The sequence below is a fragment of the Bombina bombina genome, chromosome 4, assembly GCF_027579735.1.
Source record: "Bombina bombina isolate aBomBom1 chromosome 4, aBomBom1.pri, whole genome shotgun sequence".
In the NCBI taxonomy this organism is placed as follows: domain Eukaryota; kingdom Metazoa; phylum Chordata; class Amphibia; order Anura; family Bombinatoridae; genus Bombina; species Bombina bombina.
Window position 1 is genome coordinate 12,348,474 of NC_069502.1, and position 23,665 is coordinate 12,372,138.

General features: G+C 40.4%; 1 protein-coding gene across 1 annotated transcript in view; it reads left to right on the plus strand.

The window, feature by feature from the left end:
- The window catches only part of PPM1G (protein phosphatase, Mg2+/Mn2+ dependent 1G), a gene marked incomplete in the record, with an annotated part of 375,123 nt that overhangs the window by 128,610 nt on the left and 222,848 nt on the right, over window positions 1-23,665 (plus strand).

Below are 23,665 nucleotides of genomic sequence, written 5' to 3' on the forward strand. Positions count from 1 at the left end.
AAGTCATTAAGTCAATTTCTCCTCCTTGGAGTTTGAATTTGGTTCTGGGAGCTCTTCAAGCTCCTCCGTTTGAACCTATGCATTCATTGGACATTAAATTACTTTCTTGGAAAGTTTTGTTCCTTTTGGCCATCTCTTCTGCTAGAAGAGTTTCTGAATTATCTGCTCTTTCTTGTGAGTCTCCTTTTCTGATTTTTCATCAGGATAAGGCGGTGTTGCGAACTTCTTTTGAATTTTTACCTAAAGTTGTGAATTCCAACAACATTAGTAGAGAAATTGTGGTTCCTTCATTATGTCCTAATCCTAAGAATTCTAAGGAGAAATCGTTGCATTCTTTGGATGTTGTTAGAGCTTTGAAATATTATGTTGAAGCTACGAAATCTTTCCGTAAGACTTCTAGTCTATTTGTTATCTTTTCCGGTTCTAGGAAAGGCCAGAAAGCTTCTGCCATTTCTTTGGCATCTTGGTTGAAATCTTTAATTCATCTTGCCTATGTTGAGTCGGGTAAAATTCCGCCTCAGAGAATTACAGCTCATTCTACTAGGTCAGTATCTACTTCCTGGGCGTTTAGGAATGAAGCTTCGGTTGACCAGATCTGCAAAGCAGCAACTTGGTCCTCTTTGCATACTTTTACTAAATTCTACCATTTTGATGTATTTTCTTCTTCTGAAGCAGTTTTTGGTAGAAAAGTTCTTCAGGCAGCGGTTTCAGTTTGAATCTTCTGCTTATGTTTTTCATTAAACTTGATTTTGGGTGTGGATTATTTTCAGCAGGAATTGGCTGTCTTTATTTTATCCCTCCCTCTCTAGTGACTCTTGTGTGGAAAGATCCACATCTTGGGTAGTCATTATCCCATACGTCACTAGCTCATGGACTCTTGCTAATTACATGAAAGAAAACATAATTTATGTAAGAACTTACCTGATAAATTCATTTCTTTCATATTAGCAAGAGTCCATGAGGCCCGCCCTTTTTTTGTGGTGGTTATGATTTTGTATAAAGCACAATTATTCCAATTCCTTATTTTATATGCTTTCGCACTTTTTTATCACCCCACTTCTTGGCTATTCGTTAAACTGAATTGTGGGTGTGGTGAGGGGTGTATTTGTAGGCATTTTGAGGTTTGGGAAACTTTGCCCCTCCTGGTAGGAATGTATATCCCATACGTCACTAGCTCATGGACTCTTGCTAATATGAAAGAAATGAATTTATCAGGTAAGTTCTTACATAAATTATGTTTTTTTTCTTTCCAGTGTCCCAGTAAACCCAGCAAAGGCTCATGCATTTCTGAAATGTGTTTCAGATCTAGAGTTGGCTGGAGTAATTATGCCAGTTCCAGTTCTGGAACATGGGGCTGGGGTTTTATTTAATCTCTTTATTGTTCCAAAGAAGGTCAAATCCTTCAGACCAGTTCCGGATCTGTCAGTATTGAATCATTATGTAAGGATACCAACATTCAAGATGGTAACTGTAAGGACTATCCTGCCTTTTGTTCAGCAAGGGCATTATATGTCTGCTTTAGATTTACAGGATGCATATCTGCATATTCTGATTCATCCAGATCACTATCAGTTTCTGAGATTCTCTTTTCTAGACAAGCATTACCGGTTTGTGGCTCTACCGTTTGGCCTAGCATCAGCTCCAAGAATTTTTACAAAGGTTCTCGGTGCCCTTCTGTCTGTATTCAGAGAACAGGGTATTGATATTTCCTTATTTGGACGATATCTTGGTACTTGCTCAGTCTTCACATTTAGCAGAATCTCATACGAATCGACTTGTGTTGTTTCTTCAAGATCATGGTTGAAGGATCAATTTACCAAAAAGTTAATTGATTCCTCAGACAAGGGTAACCGCTTTAGGTTTCCATATAGATTCGATGTCCATGACTGTCTTTTTCGGACAAGAGACGTCTAACATTGATATCAGCCTGTCAAAACCTTCAGTCACAATCATTCCTTTTGGTTGCCTTATGCATGGAAGTTTTAGGTCTTATGTCTGCTGCATCGGACGCGATCTCCTTTGCTCATTTTCACATGCGACCTTTCCAGCTCTGTATGCTGAACCAATAGTGCTGGGATTACACAAAGATATCTCAATCAATATCTTTAAAACCGATTGTACGACACTCTCTGACGTGGTGGACAGATCACCATCGTTTAATTCAGGGGGCTTCTTTTTTTCTTCCGACCTGGACTGTAATTTCAACAGATGCAAGTCTTATAGGTTGGGGAGCTGTATGGGGATCTCTGACGGCACAAGGAGTTTGGGAATCTCAGGAGGTGAGATTACCGATCAATATTTTGGAACTCCGTGCAATTTTCAGAGCTCTTCAGTCTTGGCCTCTTCTAAAGAGAGAATCGTTCATTTGTTTTCAGACAGACAATGTCACAACTGTGGCATACATCAATCATCAAGGAGGGACTCACAGTCCTCTGGCTATGAAAGAAGTGCCTCGAATTCTGGTTTGGGCGGAATCCAGCTCCTGTCTAATTTCTGCGGTTCATATCCCAGGTATAGACAATTGGGAAGCGGATTATCTCAGCCGCCAAACGTTACATCCGGGCGAATGGTCTCTTCACCCAGAGGTATTTCTTCAGATTATTCAAATGTGGGAACTTCCAGAAATAGATCTGATGGCGTCTCATCTAAACAAGAAACTTCCCAGGTATCTGTCCAGATCCCGGGATCCTCAGGCAGAGGCAGTGGATACATTATCACTTCCTTGGAAGTATCATCCTGCCTATATCTTTCCGCCTCTAGTTCTTCTTCCAAGAGTAATCTCCAAGATTCTGAAGGAATGCTAGTTTGTTCTGCTGGTAGCCCCGGCATGGCCTCACAGGTTTTGGTATGCGGATCTTGTCCGGATGGCCTCTTGCCAACCGTGGACTCTTCCGTTAAGACCAGACCTTCTGTCACAAGGTCCTTTTTTCCATCAGGATCTCAATCCTTAAATTTAAAGGTATGGAGATTGAACGCTTGATTCTTGGTCAAAGAGGTTTCTCTGACTCTGTGATTAATATTATGTTACAGGCTCATAAATCTGTATCTAGAGAGATATATTATAGAGTCTGGAAGACTTATATTTTTTGGTGTCTTTCTCATCTTTTTTTCTTGGCATTCTTTTAGAATACCGAGAATTTTACAGTTTTCTTCAGGATGGTTTCGATAAGGGTTTGTCCGCAAGTTCCTTGAAAGGACAAATCTCTGCTCTTTCTGTTCTTTTTCTCAGAAAGATTGCTAGTCTTCCTGATATTCATTGTTTTGTACAAGCTTCGGTTCGTATAAAACCGGTTGAGTCAATTTCTCCTCCTTGGAGTTTGAATTTGGTTCTGGGGGCTCTTCAAGCTCCTCCTTTTGAACCCATGCATTCTTTGGACAATTAAATTACTTTCTTGGAAAGTTTTGTTCCTTTTAGCGATCTCTTCTGCCAGAAGAGTTTCTGAATTATCTGCTCTTTCTTGTGAGTCTCCTTTTCTGATTTTTCATCAGGATAAGGCGGTGTTGCGAACTTCTTTTCAATTTTTACCTAAGGTTGTGAATTCCAACAACATTAGTAGAGAAATTGTGGTTCCTTCATTATGTCCTAATCCTAAGAATTCTAAGGAGAAATCGTTGCATTCTTTGGATGATGTTAGAGCTTTGAAATATTATGTTGAAGCTACGAAATCTTTCCGTAAGACTTCTAGTCTATTTGTTATCTTTTCCGGTTCTAGGAAAGGCCAGAAAGCTTCTGCCATTTCTTTGGCATCTTGGTTGAAATCTTTAATTCATCTTGCCTATGTTGAGTCGGGTAAAATTCCGCCTCAGAGAATTACAGCTCATTCTACTAGGTCAGTATCTACTTCCTGGGCGTTTAGGAATGAAGCTTCGGTTGACCAGATCTGCAAAGCAGCAACTTGGTCCTCTTTGCATACTTTTACTAAATTCTACCATTTTGATGTATTTTCTTCTTCTGAAGCAGTTTTTGGTAGAAAAGTTCTTCAGGCAGCGGTTTCAGTTTGAATCTTCTGCTTATGTTTTTCATTAAACTTGATTTTGGGTGTGGATTATTTTCAGCAGGAATTGGCTGTCTTTATTTTATCCCTCCCTCTCTAGTGACTTGCGTGGAAAGATCCACATCTTGGGTAGTCATTATCCCATACGTCACTAGCTCATGGACTCTTGCTAATTACATGAAAGAAAACATAATTTATGTATGAACTTACCTGATAAATTCATTTCTTTCATATTAGCAAGAGTCCATGAGGCCCACCCTTTTTGTGGTGGTTATGATTTTTTTGTATAAAGCACACTTATTCCAATTCCTTATTTTATATGCTTTCGCACTTTTTTCTTATCACCCCACTTCTTGGCTATTCGTTAAACTGATTTGTGGGTGTGGTGAGGGGTGTATTTATAGGCATTTTAAGGTTTGGGAAACTTTGCCCCTCCTGGTAGGAATGTATATTCCATACGTCACTAGCTCATGGACTCTTGCTAATATGAAAGAAATGAATTTATCAGGTAAGTTCTTACATAAATTATGTTTTCACTCTAGTATGCAGAGGGAGGAGGCCTCATTTTCGCGCCTTAATTGCGCAGTTACTTCTGGAAGCAGTGCATGCAGCTTCATGTGAGAGAGGTCCGGTGGCCATAAAAAACGTTTCTGGAGGGCTTATTTCTGTGGCGAATATCCCCTAAGGAAAGGTGAGGCCGCAGCAAAGGCTGTGGCTGGGACTGTAGTGGGTTTAAGCTGGTAAATTGATCAAATTGCTCCGGTTTGCTCATTTAAGGGGTTACAAACTTGAAATTCGGTGTGCAATACTTTCAAAGCATTAAGACACTAGGGTGCAAATTTGGTAAGGATCGGATATTTCCTTCATAGTTTTTCACACATTCAGAAATAAAGTGTGCTCTGTTTAACATTTAAAGAGACAGTAACGGTTTTGTTTAAAAACTGTTTTATTGCATTAATAGCCTGTATAAGCCTGTCTAACATGTCTGTACCTTCAGATAGAACATGTTCTGTATGTATGGAGGCCAAGGTGGTCCCCCCTTTAAATGTATCTGATAATTGTGCCATGGCGTCCAAACAAAGTAAGGACAGTACTGTCACATTTAATAAGGTTGCCCAAGATGATTCCTCATGTGAAGGTAGTGGGGATAGTTCATCATCCTCTCCTTCTGTGTCAACACCAGTTATGCCCGCGCAGGCGACACCTAGTACATCTAGCGCGCCAATGCTTGTTACTATGCAACAATTAACGGCAGTAATGGATAATTCTATAGCTAATATTTTATCCAAAATGCCAGCATATCAAAGAAAGCGTGATTGCTCAGTTTTAAATACAGCGGATGAGCAAGAGTGCGCTGACGATAATTTATCTGTCATACCCTCACACCAGTCAGAATTGGCAGTGAGGGAGGGTCTGTTGGAGGGAGAAATTTCTGATTCAGGAAAAGTTTCTCAACAGGCAGAACCTGATGTTGTGACGTTTAAATTTAAGTTAGAACATCTCCGCGCCCTGCGTAAGGAGGTACTAACTACTCTGGACGATTGTGACTCTTTGGTCATTCCAGAAAAATTGTGCAAAATGGACAAATTCCTAGAGGTCCCTGTGCAACCTGATGCCTTTCCGATACCCAAAAGGGCGGCGGACATAGTGACCAAGGAGTGGGAGAAACCAGGCATACCTTTCGTCCCACCTCCTATATTTAAGAAAATGTTCCCCATTGTAGACCCAAGGAGGGATGCATGGCAAACAGTCCCTAAGGTTGAGGGGGCAGTTTCTACGTTGGCCAAACGCACGACTATTCCCATTGAGGACAGTTGTGCTTTCAAAGATCCTATGGATAAAAAATTGGAGGGTTTGCTTAAAAAGATATTTGTTCAGCAAGGTTTCCTCCTCCAACCAATTTCGTGCATTATTCCTGTCACAACGGCGGCGTGTTTTTGGTTCGAAGAACTAGAAAATTCGCTCAATAAGGAGACTCCATATGAGGAGGAATTCATGCACTTAAGTTAGCTAATTCCTTTATTTTAGATGCCGCTTTGCAATTGGCGAAGTTAGCGGCGAAAAATTCAGGTTTTGCAATTGTGGCGCGCAGAGCGCTCTGGCTAAAGTCTTGGTCGGCGGATGTGTCTTCCAAGACAAAATTGCTTAATATTCCTTTCAAAGGTAAGACCCTTTTTGGGCCAGAATTGAAGGAAATTATTTCAGACATCACTGGGGGAAAGGGCCATGCCCTCCCACAGGATAGGCCTTTTAAGGCTAAGAATAAATCTAATTTTCGTTCCTTTCGCTACTTCAGGAACGGACCGTCTCCTAACTCTGCGGCCTCTAGACAAGAGGGTAACGCTTCCCAAGCTAAGCCAGCATGGAAACCAATGCAAGGCTGGAACAAGGGTAAACAGGCCAAGAAACCTGCTGCTGCTACCAAGACAGCATGAAGGGGTAGCCCCCGATCCGGGACCGGATCTAGTAGGGGGCAGACTTTCTCTCTTTGCTCAGGCTTGGGCAAGAGATGTTCAGGATCCCTGGGCACTAGAAATAGTCTCTCAGGGTTATCTTCTAGAATTCAAGGAACTCCCTCCAAGGGGTAGGTTCCACATGTCTCGCTTATCTTCAGACCAGATAAAGAGACAGGCATTCTTACATTGCGTAGGAGATCTATTAAAGATGGGAGTGATACACCCAGTTCCAACAGTGGAACAAGGTCAGGGGTTTTACTCAAACCTGTTTGTAGTTCCCAAAAAAGAGGGAACTTTCAGACCAATTCTGGATTTAAAAATTCTAAACAAATTCCTCAGAGTTCCATCGTTCAAAATGGAAACCATTCGAACGATTTTACCAACAATCCAGGAGGGTCAATATATGACTACCGTGGATTTAAAGGATGCGTACCTACATATTCCTATCCACAAAGATCATCAGTTCCTAAGGTTCGCCTTTCTGGACAAACATTACCAGTTCGTGGCTCTTCCGTTCGGTCTAGCCACTGCTCCCAGAATTTTCACAAAGGTGCTAGGGTCCCTTCTAGCGGTTCTAAGGCCGAGGGGCTTTGCTGTGGCACCTTACCTAGACGACATCCTAATCCAAGCGTCGTCCCTTTCCAGATCAAGGGCTCATACAGACATTGTATTAGCTTTTCTCAGGTCTCACGGGTGGAAGGTGAACGTGGAAAAGAGTTCCCTGTCCCCGTCTACAAGAGTTCCCTTTCTGGGAACAATAATAGATTCTGTAGAAATGAAGATTTTTCTGACAGAGGTCAGAAAATTAAAGCTTCTAAAGGCTTGTCAAGTTCTTCAATCTATTCCTCAACCTTCCATAGCTCAGTGCATGGAAGTAATAGATGAATTCGAGCAAAAGGAACCACGTCCATTGCTGCAACCATTAGACCTAAGACCATTGCAACTGTGCATGCTCAGACAGTGGAATGGGGATTATGCAGACTTGTCTCCCCAGATTCAAGTAGACCAGTTAACCAGAGACTCACTCCGTTGGTGGTTGACTCAGGATCACCTGTCTCAGGGAATGAGTTTCCGCAGACCAGAGTGGGTCATTGTCACGACCGACGCCAGTCTATTAGGCTGGGGCGCGGTCTGGGACTCCCTGAAAGCTCAGGGTCTATGGTCTCGGGAAGAGTCTCTTCTCCCGATAAACATCCTGGAACTGAGAGCGATATTCAATGCTCTCCGGGCTTGGCCTCAACTAGCGAAGGCCGGATTCATAAGATTTCAGTTGGACAACATGACGACTGTAGCTTACATCAACCATCAGGGAGGAACAAAGAGTTCCTTGGCGATGAGAGAGGTATCCAAGATCATCAAATGGGCGGAGGATCACTCCTGCCATCTATCTGCAATTCACATCCCAGGAGTAGACAACTGGGAGGCGGATTATTTGAGTCGTCTGACTTTCCATCCGGGGAATGGGAACTCCACCCGGAGGTCTTTGCCCAGTTAACTCAATTATGGGGCATTCCAGACATGGATCTGATGACGTCTCGTCAGAACTTCAAGGTTCCTCGCTACGGGTCCAGATCCAGGGATCCCAAGGCGACTCTAGTGGATGCATTAGTGGTGCCTTGGTCGTTCAACCTAGCTTATGTGTTTCCACCGTTTCCTCTCCTTCCCAGGCTCGTAGCCAGGATCAAAAAGGAGAAGGCCTCGTGATTCTGATAGCTCCTGCGTGGCAACGCAGGACTTGGTATGCAGACCTGGTGAATATGTCATCGGCTCCACCATGGAAGCTACCTTTGAGACAGGATCTTCTAGTACAAGGTCCATTCGAACATCCAAATCTAGTCTCTCTGCAGCTGACTGCTTGGAAATTGAACGCTTGATTTTATCTAAGCGTGGGTTTTCAGATTCAGTTATAGATACTCTGGTCCAAGCCAGAAAACCTGTGACTAGGAAGATTTACCATAAAATATGGAAAACATATATCTGTTGGTGTGACTCCAAGGGATTCTCTTGGAGTAAAATTAAAATTCCTAAGATTCTTTCCTTTCTCCAAGAGGGTTTGGATAAAGGGTTATCAGCGAGTTCTCTAAAAGGACAGATATCTGCTTTGTCTGTTTTGTTACACAGATGCCTGGCAGCAGTGCCAGATGTACAAGCTTTTGTACAGGCCTTAGTCAGAATCGAGCCTGTTTACAGACCCATGACTCCTCCTTGGAGTCTAAATTTAGTTTTTTCAGTTCTTCAAGGGGTTCCGTTTGAACCTTTACATTCCATAGATATTAAGTTACTATCTTGGAAAGTTCTGTTTTTGGTTGCTATTTCTTCTGCTAGAAGAGTTTCTGAATTGTCTGCTTTGCAGTGTGATCCACCCTATCTGGTATTCCATGCAGATAAGGTTGTTTTGCGTACCAAACCTGGTTTTCTTCCAAAAGTGGTTTCCAACAAGAATATTAACCAGGAAATAGTTGTTCCTTCTCTGTGTCCGAATCCAGTTCAAAGAAGGAACGTTTGTTACACAATTTAGATGTGGTCCGTGCTTTAAAATTCTATTTAGACGCAACAAAGGATTTCAGACAGACTTCATCTTTGTTTGTCGTTTATTCTGGTAAGAGGAGAGGACAGAAAGCTACTGCTACCTCTTTCTTTTTGGCTGAAAAGCATCATCCGATTGGCTTATGTGACTGCCGGACGGCAGCCTCCTGAACGAATTACAGCTCATTCTACTAGAGCTGTGGCTTCCACATGGACCTTCAAGAACGAGGCTTCTGTTGATCAGATCTGTAAGGCAGCGACTTGGTCTTCTCTGCACACTTTTGCCAAATTTTACAAATTCGATACTTATGCTTCTTCGGAGGCTATTTTTGGGAGAAAGGTTTTGCAAGCCGTGGTGCCTTCCGTTTAGGTAACCTGATTAGCTCCCTCCCTTCATCCGTGTCCTAAAGCTTTGGTATTGGTTCCCACAAGTAAGGATGACGCTGTGGACCGGACACACCAATGTTGAAGAAAACAGAATTTATGTTTACCTGATAAATTTCTTTCTCCAACGGTGTGTCCGGTCCACGGCCCGCCCTGGTTTTTAATCAGGTTTGAAAAATTTCTTTCTTTATACACTACAGTCACCACGGCACCCTATAGTTTCTCCTTTTTCTCCTAACCGTCGGTCGAATGACTGGGGGGCGGAGCCAGTGGGGGGGCTATATGGGCAGCTTTTGCTGTGCTCTCTTTGATATTTCCTGTTAGGGAAGAGAATATCCCACAAGTAAGGATGACGCCGTGGACCGGACACACCGTTGGAGAAAGAAATTTATCAGGTAAACATAAATTCTGTTTTTCGTCAAACATCTGCATTGTTTGTTGTCTACTCTGGACAGAGGAAAGGCCAAAAGGCTTTGGCAACTTCTTTTTCTTTGGCTAAGAAGTATAATACGCTTAGCTTATGAGACTGCTGGCCAGCAGCCTCCTGAAAGGATTACAGCTCATTCTACTAGAGCTGTGGCTTCCACATGGGCTTTTAAAAACGAGGCTTCTGTTGAACAAATTTGCAAATTTGGGGGAGAGGTTTTACAGGCAGTGGTATTTTCCGTTTAAGTACCTGCCTTGTCCCTCCCTTCATCCGTGTACTTTAGCTTTGGTATTGGTATCCCACAAGTAATGGATGATCCGTGGACTGGATACACCTTACAAGAGAAAACATAATTTATGCTTACCTGATAAATTTATTTCTCTTGTGGTGTATCCAGTCCACGGCCCGCCCTGTCATTTTAAGGCAGGTAATTTTTATTTTTAAACTACAGTCACCACTGAACCCTATGGTTTCTCCTTTCTCTTGCTTGTCTTCGGTCGAATGACTGGAGGTGGCAGTTAGGGGAGGAGCTATATAGACAGCCCTGCTGTGGGTGATCCTCTTGCAACTTCCTGTTGGGAATGAGAATATCCCACAAGTAATGGATGATCCGTGGACTGGATACACCACAAGAGAAATAAATTTATCAGGTAAGCATAAATTATGTTTTTATGTATAGGGGCTTATATGTATCAGATGGTGGTTTTTATAACAGTTTATTTCTATATTTTATGTATAGGGGCTTATATGTATCAGATGGAGGTGGTTTTTATAACAGTTTATTTCTATATTTCATGTATAGGGGCTTATATGTATCAGATGGTGGTTTTTATAACAGTTTATTTCTATATGTCATGTATAGGGGCTTATATAGAAATAACCTGTTATAAAAACCACCTCCATCTGATACATATAAGCCCCTATACATGAAATATAGAAATAAACTGTTATAAAAACCTCCATCTGATACATATGTCATGTATAGGGGCTTATATGTATCAGATGATGGTTTTTATAACAGTTTATTTCTATATTTCATGTATAGGGGCTTATATGTATCAGATGGAGGTGGTTTTTATAACAGGTTATCTCTATTTCATGTATAGGGGCTTATATGTATCAGATTATGGTTTTTTATAACAGTTTATTTCTATATTTCATGTATAGGGGCTTATATGTATCAGATGATGGTTTTTTATAACAGTTTATTTCTATATTTCATGTATAGGGGCTTATATGTATCAGATGGAGGTTTTTATAACAGTTTATTTCTATATTTCCTATATAGGGGCTTATATGTGTCAGATGGAGGTGGTTTTTATAACAGGTTATCTCTATTTCATGTATAGGGGCTTATATGTATCAGATTATGGTTTTTTATAACACTTTATTTCTATATTTTATGTATAGGGGCTTATATGTATCAGATGGAGGTGGTTTTTATAACAGTTTATTTCTATATTTCCTGTATAGGGGCTTATATGTATCAGATGGAGGTGGTTTTTATAACCGTTTATGTCTATATTTCCTGTATAGGGGCTTATATGTATCAGATGATGGTTTTTTTATAACCGTTTATTTCTATATTTCATGTATAGGGGCTTATATGTATCAGATGATGGTTTTTTTTATAACAGTTTATTTCTATATTTCCTGTATAGGGGCTTATATGTATCAGATGGAGGTGGTTTTTATAACAGTTTATTTCTATATTTCCTGTATAGGGGCTTATATGTATCAGATGGTGGTTTTTATGACAGTTTATTTCTATATTTTATGTATAGGGGCTTATATGTATCAGATGATGGTTTTATAACAGTTTATTTCTATATTTCATGTATAGGGACTTCTATGTATCAGATGATGGTTTTTATAACAGTTTATTTCTATATTTCCTATATAGGGGCTTATATGTATCAGATGGAGGTTTTTATAACAGTTTATTTCTATATTTCATGTATAGGGGCTTATATGTATCAGATGATGGTTTTTATAAAAGTTTATTTCTATATGTCATGTATAGGGGCTTATATGTATCAGATGATGGTTTTTATAACAGTTTATTTCTATATTTCATGTGTAGGGGCTTATATGTATCAGATGGAGGTTTTTATAAAAGTTTATTTCTATATGTCATGTATAGGGGCTTATATGTATCAGATGATGGTTTTTATAACAGTTTTTTTCTATATTTCATGTAAAGGGGCTTATATGTATCAGATGGAGGTGTTTTTTATAACAGTTTATTTCTATATTTCCTGTATAGGGACTTATATGTATCAGATGGTGGTTTTTATAAGTTTATTTCTATATGTCATGTATAGGGGCTTATATGTATCAGATGGTGGTTTTCTATAACACTTTATTTCTATATTTGATGTATAGGGGCTTATATTTATCAGATGGTGGTTTTTATAACAGTTTTTCTCCAACATTGGTGAGTCCGGTCCACGGCGTCATCCTTACTTGTGGGAATATCTCTTCCCCAACAGGAAATGGCAATGAGTCCCAGCAAAGCTGGCCATATAGTCCCTCCTAGGCTCCGCCCACCCCAGTCATTCTCTTTGCCGTTGCAACAATGGGCGGAGGATCACTCCTGCCATCTATCTGCGATCCACATCCCAGGTGTGGAAAACTGGGAAGCGGATTATCTGAGTCGTCAGACATTCCATCCGGGGGAGTGGGAACTCCACCCGGAGATTTTTTCCCAACTAACTCAATTATGGGGCATTCCAGACATGGATCTGATGGCGTCTCGTCAGAACTTCAAGGTTCCTTGCTACGGGTCCAGATCCAGGGATCCCAAGGCGACTCTAGTAGATGCACTAGTAGCATCTTGGACCTTCAACCTAGCTTATGTATTTCCACCGTTTCCTCTCATTCCCAGGCTGGTAGCCAGGATCAAACAGGAGAGGGCCTCGGTGATCTTGATAGCTCCTGCGTGGCCATGCAGGACTTGGTATTCAGACCTGGTGAATATGTCATCGGTTCCACCATGGAAGCTACCTTTGAGACAGGACCTTCTTGTTCAGGGTCCATTCGAACATCCAAATCTGGTCTCCCTCCAGCTGACGGCTTGGAGATTGAACGCTTAATTCTATCAAAGCGTGGGTTTTCAGATTCTGTGATAGACACTCTGGTTCAGGCCAGAAAACCGGTAACTAGAAATATTTACCATAAAATATGGAAAAGATATATCTGTTGGTGTGAATCCAAAGGATTCCCATGGAATAAGATACAAATTCCTAAGATTCTCTCCTTTCTACAAGAAGGTTTGGAGAAAGGATTATCTGCAAGTTCTCTAAAGGGACAGATCTCTGCTTTATCTGTCTTACTACACAAACGACTGGCAGCTGTGCCAGATGTTCAAGCATTTGTTCAGGCTCTGGTTAGGATCAAGCCCGTTCACAGACCTTTGACTCCTCCCTGGAGTCTATATCTAGTTCTTTCAGTTCTTCAAGGGGTTCCGTTTGAACCTCTACATTCCATAAATATTAAGTTACTATCTTGGAAAGTTTTGTTTTTGGTTGCTATTTCTTCTGCTAGAAGAGTTTCAGAGTTATCTGCTTTGCAGTGTTCTCCGCCTTATCTGGTGTTCCATACAGATAAGGTGGTTTTGCGTACTAAGCCTGGTTTTCTTCCAAAGGTTGTTTCTAACAAGAATATTAACCAGGAGATAGTTGTACCTTTATGTCCGAATCCAGTTTCAAAGAAGGAACGTTTGTTACACAATTTGGACGTAGTCCATGCTCTAAAATTCTATTTAGAGGCTACAAAGGATTTCAGACAAACATCTTCCTTGTTTGTTGTTTATTCTGGTAAAAGGAGAGGTCAAAAAGCGACTTCTACCTCTCTTTCTTTTTTGGCTTAAAAGCATCATCCGATTGGCTTACGAGACTGCTGGACGGCAGCCTCCTGAAAGAATCACAGCTCACTCCACTAGGGCTGTGGCTTCCACATGGGCCTTCAAGAACGAGGCTTCTGTTGACCAGATATGTAAGGCAGCGACTTGGTCTTCACTGCACACTTTTGCCAAATTTTACAAATTTGATACTTTTGCTTCTTCGGAGGCTATTTTTGGGAGAAAGGTTTTGCAAGCCGTGGTGCCTTCCGTTTAGGTAACCTGATTTGCTCCCTCCCTTCATCCGTGTCCTAAAGCTTTGGTATTGGTTCCCACAAGTAAGGATGACGCCGTGGACCGGAGACACCAATGTTGGAGAAAACAGAATTTATGCTTACCTGATAAATTACTTTCTCCAACGGTGTATCCGGTCCACGGCCCGCCCTGGTTTTTTAATCAGGTCTGATGAATTATTTTCTCTAACTACAGTCACCACGGTACCATATGGTTTCTCCTATATATTTTCCTCCTGTCCGTCGGTCGAATGACTGGGGTGGGCAGAGCCTAGGAGGGACTATATGGCCAGCTTTGCTGGGACTTTTTGCCATTTCCTGTTGGGGAAGAGATATTCCCACAAGTAAGGATGACGCCGTGGACCGGACACACCGTTGGAGAAAGTAATTTATCAGGTAAGCATAAATTCTGTTATTTCTATATTTCATGTATAGGGGCTTATATGTATCAGATGATGGTTTTTTATAACAGTTTATTTCTATATTTCCTGTATAGGGGCTTATATGTATCAGATGGTGGTTTTTATAAGTTTATTTCTATATTTCCTGTATAGGGGCTTATATGTATCAGATGGTGGTTTTCTATAACACTTTATTTCTATATTTGATGTATAGGGGCTTATATGTATCAGATGGTGGTTTTTATAACAGTTTATTTCTATATTTTATGTATAGGGGCTTATATGTATCAGATGGAGATGTTTTTTTTATAAGTTTATTTCTATATTTCTCTTGTAAGGTGTATCCAGTCCACGGATTCATCCATTACTTGTGGGATATTCTCCTTCCCAACAGGAAGCTGCAAGAGGATCACCCACAGCAGAGCTGTCTATATAGCTCCTCCCCTAACTGCCACCTCCCAGTCATTCTCTTGCAGCTCTCGACAAGGGAAACAGCTAGAGAGATATGGTGCATTAATGTAGTTTATCTTCAATCAAAAGTTTATTTTCAAATGGTACCGGAGTTGTACTATTTTAGCCTCATGCAGAAAGTTTAAGAAGAGTCTGCCCGTGGTCTTTGATGATCTTAACAGGTTGTAACTAAGATCCATTGCTGTTCTCAGACATAACTGAAGAGATGGGTAACTTCAGCTGGGGGAATAGCGTGCAGGGTCTCCTGCTCTGAGGTATGTGCAGTAATTTTTTCTAGAGAAATGAGCTAGAAAATGCTGACAATACCTGATTTATTTAAGGTAAGCCTGATTACAGTGATTTAATAACGACTGGTATCATGCTTGCTGTAAAGGGTAATATTTTTATTATTTACTCACATTACTGAATAGATATAACGTTTGCTTGAAGTGTATAAACGTTTATTTCATATTGGTGATAAAACTTTATTCTGGGGCCCAGTTTTTCCACATGGCTGACTAGATTTTGCCTAGGGATAGTTTTTTAAGGCCCTCTCACTGTGAGTACAGATTGGGAGGTGCCTATTTTCCATTAGTTTTTGCAGCTTGAGACATCCAGCTTCCCTGAAGGAGTCCCCTGAACATATAGGACCTCTCTAAGGGGTTTTTGTGCCTTCCAAAGTCGTTGTATGGGCAGGTAGGGCCACAGTGGAGCTGTGGCAGTTTGTTGTGACTGTTTAAAAACGTTTATATAGTTTTTTTGATCCGGTTTTGAAACTAAGGGGTTAATCATCCATTTGCAAGTGGGTGCAATGCTCTTTCAGCCTATTATACACACTGCAAAAATTTCGTAAGATTTACTGCTTTTTTCACTGTTTTAGCAGTTTATGTGATTGTTTTTTTTCTCTTAAAGGCACAGTACCGTTTTTATTTTTTGCTTGTTCAGTTATTAAAGTGTTTTCCAAGCTTGCTGGTCTCATTAATAGTCTGTTTAAACATGTCTGACATAGAGGAAACTCATTGTTCATTATGATTAGAAGCCATTGTGGAACCCCCTCTTAGAATGTGTACCAAATGCACTGATTTTACTATAGATTACAAAGACTATATTCTGGCTTTAAAAAATTTATCACCAGAAGAAATTGACAAGGAGGAAGTTATGCCGTCTAACTCTCCCCACGTGTCAGATCCTATAAATCCCGCTCAGGGGACGCCAAGTACATCTAGCGCGCCCATTGCGTATACCTTGCAAGACATGGCGGCAGTTATGAATCATACCCTTACAGAGGTATTATCTAAACTGCCAGGATTGCAAGGAAAGCGAGACAGCTCTGGGACTAGAATAAATACAGAGCTCTCTGACGCTTTAGTATCTATCTCTGATACACCCTCACAATATAATGAAGCTGAAGCAGGGGAGCTTCAATCTGTGAGTGATTTTACTGACTCAGGGAAGATAATTCAATCTGATTCTGATATGTCTACATTTAAATTTGAGCTTGAACACCTCCGCGTATTGCTCATGGAAGTTTTAGCAACTGTGGACGACACTGACACTTTTGTAGTCTCAGAGATATTATGTAGATTGGATAAATACTATGCAGTACCTACTTACACTGATGTTTTTCCAATCCCTAAAAGGTTTTCTGAAATTATTACTAAGGAATGGGATAGACCAGGTGTACCGTTCTCTCCCCCTCCTGTTTTTAAAAAGATGTTTCCTATAGACGCCGCTACACGGGACTTATGGCAGACGGTCCCTAAGGTGGAGGGAGCAGTTTCTACTCTAGCTAAGCGTACCACTATCCCTGTCGAGGACAGTTGTGCTTTTCTAGATCCAATGGATAAAAAATTAGAGGGTTACCTTAAGAACATTTTTATTCAACAAGGTTTTATTCTCCAACCTCTTGCATGCATTGCCCCAGTCACTGCTGCCACGACTTTCTGGTTTGAGTCCCTAGAGGAGGCTCTACAGGTTGAAACCCCGTTGGAAGATATTATTGACAAGCTTAGGGCCCTTAAGCTAGCCAATTCATTTGTTTTTGATGCCGTTGTTCATTTAACCAAGCTAACGGCTAAAAATTCAGGTTTTGCTATTCAGGCGCGTAGGGCACTATGGCTTAAATCCTGGTCAGCTGACGTGACTTCAAAGTCTAAACTTCTCAACATTCCCTTCAAAGGACAGATCCTATTCGGGCCTGGAATGAAGGAGATCATTTCTGTCATCACTGGAGGAAAAGGTCACGCCCTTCCTCAAGACAGGTCCAACAAATTAAGGACCGAACAGTCTAGTTTTTGGCCCTTTCGAAACTTCAAGAGTGGCGCAGCTTCAACTTCCTCTAACACAAAACAAGAGGGAACTTTTGCCCAGTCTAAGCCGGTCTGGAGACCTATCCAGGCTTGGAACAAGGGGAAACAGGCCAAAAAGCCTGCTGCTGCCTCTAAGACAGCATGAAGGAGCAGCCCCCGATCCGGAAACAGATCTAGTAGGGGGCAGACTCTCTTCGCCCAGGCTTGGGCAAGAGATGTCCAGGATCCCTGGGCATTGGAAATTGTGTCCAAGGGTTATCTTCTGGAATTCAAAACCTCTCCCCCAAAAGGGAGATTTCATCTCTCACTTTTATCTGCAAACCAGATAAAGAGAGAAGCATTCTTACATTGTGTTCAAGGCCTCCTAGTTATGGGAGTGATCCACCCAGTTCCAAAGGAGGAACAGGGACAGGACAGGGCTTTTATTCAAATCTGTTTGTAGTTCCCAAGAAAGAGGGAACCTTCAGACCAATCTTAGATCTCAAGATCTTAAACAAATTTCTCAGAGTCCCATACTTCAAGATGGAGACTATTCGTACCATCCTTCCTATGATCCAGGAGGGTCAATACAGGCACTACCAGTTTTTGGCTCTTCCCTTCGGGTTGGCCATGGCACCAAGAATCTTTATAAAGGTTCTAGGGTCCCTTCTAGCGGTCCTAAGGCCGCGGGCTATAGCAGTAGCCCCTTACTCAGACGACATTCTGATACAGGCGTCAACTCTTCAAGTTGCCAGGTCTCACACGGACATTGTTCTGGCATTTCTGAGGTCGCATGGGTGGAAAGTGAACGAAGAAAATAGTTCTCTATCCCTTCTCAAAAGAGTTTCCTTCCTAGGAACTCTGATAGATTCTGTAGAAATGAAGATTTACCTGACAGAGGCCAGGTTGTCAAAACTTCTAAATTCCTGCCGTGTTCTTTATTCTACTTCTCGCCCTTCAGTGGCTCAGTGTATGGAAGTAATTGGCTTAATGGTAGCGGCAATGGACATAGTGCCATTTGCCCGCCTACATTTCAGACCGCTGCAACTCTGCATGCTCAGTCAGTGGAATGGGGATTACACAGATTTGTCCCCTCTACTAAATCTGGATCAAGAGACCAGGGATTCTCTTCTCTGGTGGTTATCTCGGGTCCATCTGTCCAAGGGTATGACCTTCCGCAGGCCAGATTGGACAATGGTAACGACAGATGCCAGCCTTCTGGGCTGGGGTGCAGTCTGGAACTCCCTGAAAGCTCAGGGCTTGTGGACTCAGGAGGAGAGACTCCTTCCTATAAACATTCTGGAACTAAGAGCGATATTCAATGCTCTTCAGGCTTGGTCTCAGCTAGCTGCGGTCAGGTTAATCAGATTTCAGTCGGACAACATCACGACTGTAGCCTATATCAACCATCAGGGGGGGAACAAGGAGTTCCCTAGCAATGTTGGAGGTTTCAAAGATAATTCTATGGGCAGAGGTTCACTCTTGCCATCTATCAGCTATCCATATCCCAGGAGTAGAGAACTGGGAGGCGGATTTTCTAAGTCGACAGACTTTTCATCCGGGGGAGTGGGAACTCCATCCGGAGGTGTTTGCTTAGTTGATTCAACTTTGGGGCAAACCAGAACTGGATCTCATGGCGTCTCGTCAGAACGCCAAGCTTCCTTGTTACGGGTTCAGGTCCAGGGATCCCAAGGCCGCGCTGATAGATGCTCTAGCAGTGCCTTGGTCTTTCAACCTGGCTTATGTGTGTTCACCGTTTCCTCTGCTCCCTCGTCTGATTGCCAAGATCAAGCAGGAGAGAGCTTCGGTGATTTTGATAGCTCCTGCGTGGCCACGCAGGACTTGGTACGCAGATCTGGTAGACATGTAATTCTTTCCACCTTGGACTCTGCCGCTGAGGCAGGACCTTCTACTTCAAGGTCCCTTCAAACATCCAAATCTATTTTCTCTGCGTCTGACTGCTTGGAGATTGAACGCTTGATTTTGTCAAAACATGGTTTTTCAGAGTCGGTCATTGATACCTTAATTCAGGCTCGAAAGCCTGTCACCAGGAAAATCTATCATAAGATATGGTGTAAATATCTTCATTGGTGTGAATCCAAGGGTTACTCATGGAGTAAAGTCAGGATTCCCAGGATATTGTCTTTTCTCCAAGAAGGATTGGAGAAGTTATTGTCAACTTGTTCCTTAAAGGGACAGATTTCTGCTCTGTCTATTCTTTTGCACAAGCGTCTGGCGGATGTTCCAGACGTTCAGGCGTTTTGTCAGGCTTTAGTTAGAATCAAGCCTGTGTTTAAACCTGTTGCTCCGCCATGGAGTTTAAATTTAGTTCTTCAAGGGATTCCGTTTGAACCTCTGCATTCCATAGATATCAAGCTTTTATCTTGGAAGGTTCTGTTCTTGGTAGCTATCTCTTCGGCTCGAAGAGTTTCAGAGTTATCGGCCTTGCAGTGTGATTCCCCTTATCTGATCTTTCATGCAGATAAGGTAGTTTGGCGTACCAAACCTGGGTTTCTTCCTAAGGTGGTATCCAATAAGAATATCAATCAAGAGATTGTTGTTCCGTCACTGTGTCCTAATCCTTCTTCAAAGAAGGAACGTCTATTGCACAATCTTGACGTAGTTCGTGCTTTAAAGTTTTATTTACAAGCTACTAAAGATTTTCGTCAAACATCTGCTTTGTTTGTTGTCTACTCTGGACAGAGGAAAGGCCAAAAGGCTTCAGCAACTTCCCTTTCTTTTTGGTTAAGAAGTATAATCCGCTTAGCTTATGAGACTGCTGGCCAGCAGCCTCCTGTAAGAATTACAGCTCATTCCACTAGAGCGGTGGCTTCCACATGGGCCTTTAAAAATGAGGCTTCTGTTGAACAGATTTGTAAGGCGGCGACTTGGTCTTCGCTTCATATTTTTTCTAAATTCTACAAATTTGATACTTTTGCTTCTTCGGAGGCTATTTTTGGGAGAAAGGTCTTACAGGCAGTGGTGCCTTCCGTTTAAGCGCCTGCCTTGTCCCTCCCTTCATCCGTGTCCTATAGCTTTGGTATTGGTATCCCACAAGTAATGGATGATCCGTGGACTGGATACACCTTACAAGAGAAAACATAATTTATGCTTACCTGATAAATTTATTTCTCTTGTGGTGTATCCAGTCCACGGCCCGCCCTGTCATTTTAATTCAGGGGTTTTTTAATTTTTAAACTACAGTCACCACTGCACCCTATAGTTTCTCCTTTCTCTTGCTTGTCTTGGGTCGAATGACTGGGAGGTGGCAGTTAGTGGAGGAGCTATATAGACAGCTCTGCTGTGGGTGATCCTCTTGCAGCTTCCTGTTGGGAAGGAGAATATCCCACAAGTAATGGATGAATCCGTGGACTGGATACACCACAAGAGAAATAAATTTATCAGGTAAGCATAAATTTTGTTTTCATGTATAGGGGCTTATATGTATCAGATGGTGGTTTTTATAACAGTTTATTTCTATATTTTATGTATAGGGGCTTATATGTGTCAGATGGTGGTTTTTATAACAGTTTATTTCTATATTTCATGTATAGGGGCTTATATGTATCAGATGGTGGTTTTTATAACAGTTTATTTCTATATTTCCTGTATAGGGGCTTATGTATCAGATGATGGTTTTTATAACACTTTATTTCTATATTTCATGTATAGGGGCTTATATGTATCAGATGGTGGTTTTTATAACACTTTATTTCTATATTTCATGTATAGGGGCTTATATGTATCAGATGGTGGTTTTTATAACACTTTATTTCTATATTTCCTGTATAGGGGCTTATATGTATCAGATGGTGGTTTTTATAACAGTTTATTTCTATATTTCATGTATAGGGGCTTATATGTATCAGATGGAGGTGGTTTTTATAACACTTTATTTCTATATTTCCTGTATAGGGGCTTATATGTATCAGATGGTGGTTTTTATAACACTTTATTTCTATATTTCATGTATAGGGGCTTATATGTATCAGATGGTGGTTTTTATAACACTTTATTTCTATATTTCATGTATAGGGGCTTATATGTATCAGATGGTGGTTTTTATAACACTTTATTTCTATATTTCCTGTATAGGGGCTTATATGTATCAGATGGTGGTTTTTATAACACTTTATTTCTATATTTCCTGTATAGGGGCTTATGTATCAGATGGTGGTTTTTTATAACAGTTTATTTCTTTATTTCATGTATAGGGGCTTATGTATCAGATGGTGGTTTTTATAACAGTTTATTTCTATATGTCATGTATTGGGGCTTATATGTATCAGATGGTGGTTTTTATAACAGTTTATTTCTATATTTCATGTATAGGGGCTTATATGTATCAGATGGTGGTTTTTATAACACTTTATTTCTATATTTCCTGTATAGGGGCTTATGTATCAGATGATGGTTTTTATAACAGTTTATTTCTTTATTTCATGTATAGGGGCTTATGTATCAGATGATGGTTTTTATAACAGTTTATTTCTTTATTTCATGTATAGGGGCTTATATGTATCAGATGGTGGTTTTTATAACAGTTTATTTCTATGTCATGTATAGGGGCTTATATGTATCAGATGGTGGTTTTTATAACAGTTTATTTCTATATGTCATGTATAGGGGCTTATATGTATCAGATGGTGGTTTTTATAACAGTTTATTTCTGTGTGTCATGTATAGGGGCTTATATGTATCAGATGGAGGTGGTTTTTATAACAGTTTATTTCTGTGTGTCATGTATAGGGGCTTATATGTATCAGATGATGGTTTTTATAACAGTTTATTTCTATATTTCCTGTATAGGGGCTTATATGTATCAGATGGAGGTGGTTTTTATAACCGTTTATTTCTATATGTCATGTATAGGGGCTTATATGTGTCAGATGGAGGTGGTTTATATAACAGTTTATTTCTATATGTCATTTATAGGGGCTTATATGTATCAGATGGAGGTGGTTTTTATAACAGTTAATTTCTATATTTCCTGTATAGGGGCTTATATGTATCAGATGGTGGTTTTTATAACAGTTTATTTCTATATTTCATGTATAGGGGCTTATATGTGTCAGATGGTGGTTTTTATAACAGTTTATTTCTATATTTCCTGTATAGGGGCTTATATGTATCAGATGGTGGTTTTTTTATAATAGTTTATTTCTGTGTGTCATGTATAGGGGCTTATATGTATCAGATGGTGTTTTTTTATAACAGTTAATTTCTGTGTGTTATGTATAGGGGCTTATATGTATCAGATGGTTTTTATAACAGTTTATTTCTATATTTTATGTATAGGGGCTTATATGTATCAGATGGTGGTTTTTATAACAGTTTATTTCTATATTTCATGTATAGGGGCTTATATGTATCAGATGGTGGTTTTTATAACAGTTTATTTCTATATTTCATGTATAGGGGCTTATATGTATCAGATGGTGGTTTTTATGGTGGTTTTTATAACAGTTTATTTCTATATTTCATGTATAGGGGCTTATATGTATCAGATGGAGGTGGTTTTTATAACAGTTAATTTCTGTGTGTCATGTATAGGGGCTTATATGTATCAGATGGTGTTTTTTTTATAACAGTTTATTTCTATATTTCATGTATAGGGGCTTATATGTATCAGATGGTGGTTTTTATAACAGTTTATTTCTATATTTCATGTATTGGGGCTTATATGTATCAGATGGTGGTTTTTATAACAGTTTATTTCTATATTTCATGTATAGGGGCTTATATGTATCAGATGGTGGTTTTTATAACAGTTTATTTCTATATTTCATGTATAGGGGCTTATATGTATCAGATGGTGGTTTTTATAACAGTTTATTTCTATATTTCATGTATAGGGGCTTATATGTATCAGATGGTGGTTTTTATAACAGTTTATTTCTATATTTCATGTATAGGGGCTTATATGTATCAGATGGTGGTTTTTATAACAGTTTATTTCTATATTTCATGTATAGGGGCTTATATGTGTCAGATGGTGGTTTTTATAACAGTTTATTTCTATATTTCATGTATTAGAATACAATAATAATTTCTATGTCTGTGACATATATTGCTTTGCCTCCCATGCTGGTTTCTCTTCAGATCTAATAAATCTTTTGCTTTTTTCTAAAGGAACAACCATGAGTTTATATATATATTTTTTTTAAGGTTGTCTTCAAGACTCTGTTAATGTTTCCTATTTGAGTTATTTTCTGACATCCAGGGCCTCTAGTAATGTTCGTTCCCTTGTAACTTCAATAGATAGATCTAGGATTTCATGGAGGTCTAGTCATCCTTGGTATAAGGGAATGTTATCCTAATCCTTTCTATGACTTTGGTCAGCATATAGAAGCCGCTCTCTATAGCGGTAGGCTAAGATACTACCTGTCAGCGGTAGGCTAAGATACTACCTGTCAGCGGTAGGCTAAGATACTACCTGTCAGCGGTAGGCTAAGATACTACCTGTCAGCGGTAGGCTAAGATACTACCTGTCAGCGGTAGGCTAAGATACTACCTGTCAGCGGTAGGCTAAGATACTACCTGTCAGCGGTAGGCTAAGATACTACCTGTCAGCGGTAGGCTAAGATACTACCTGTCAGCGGTA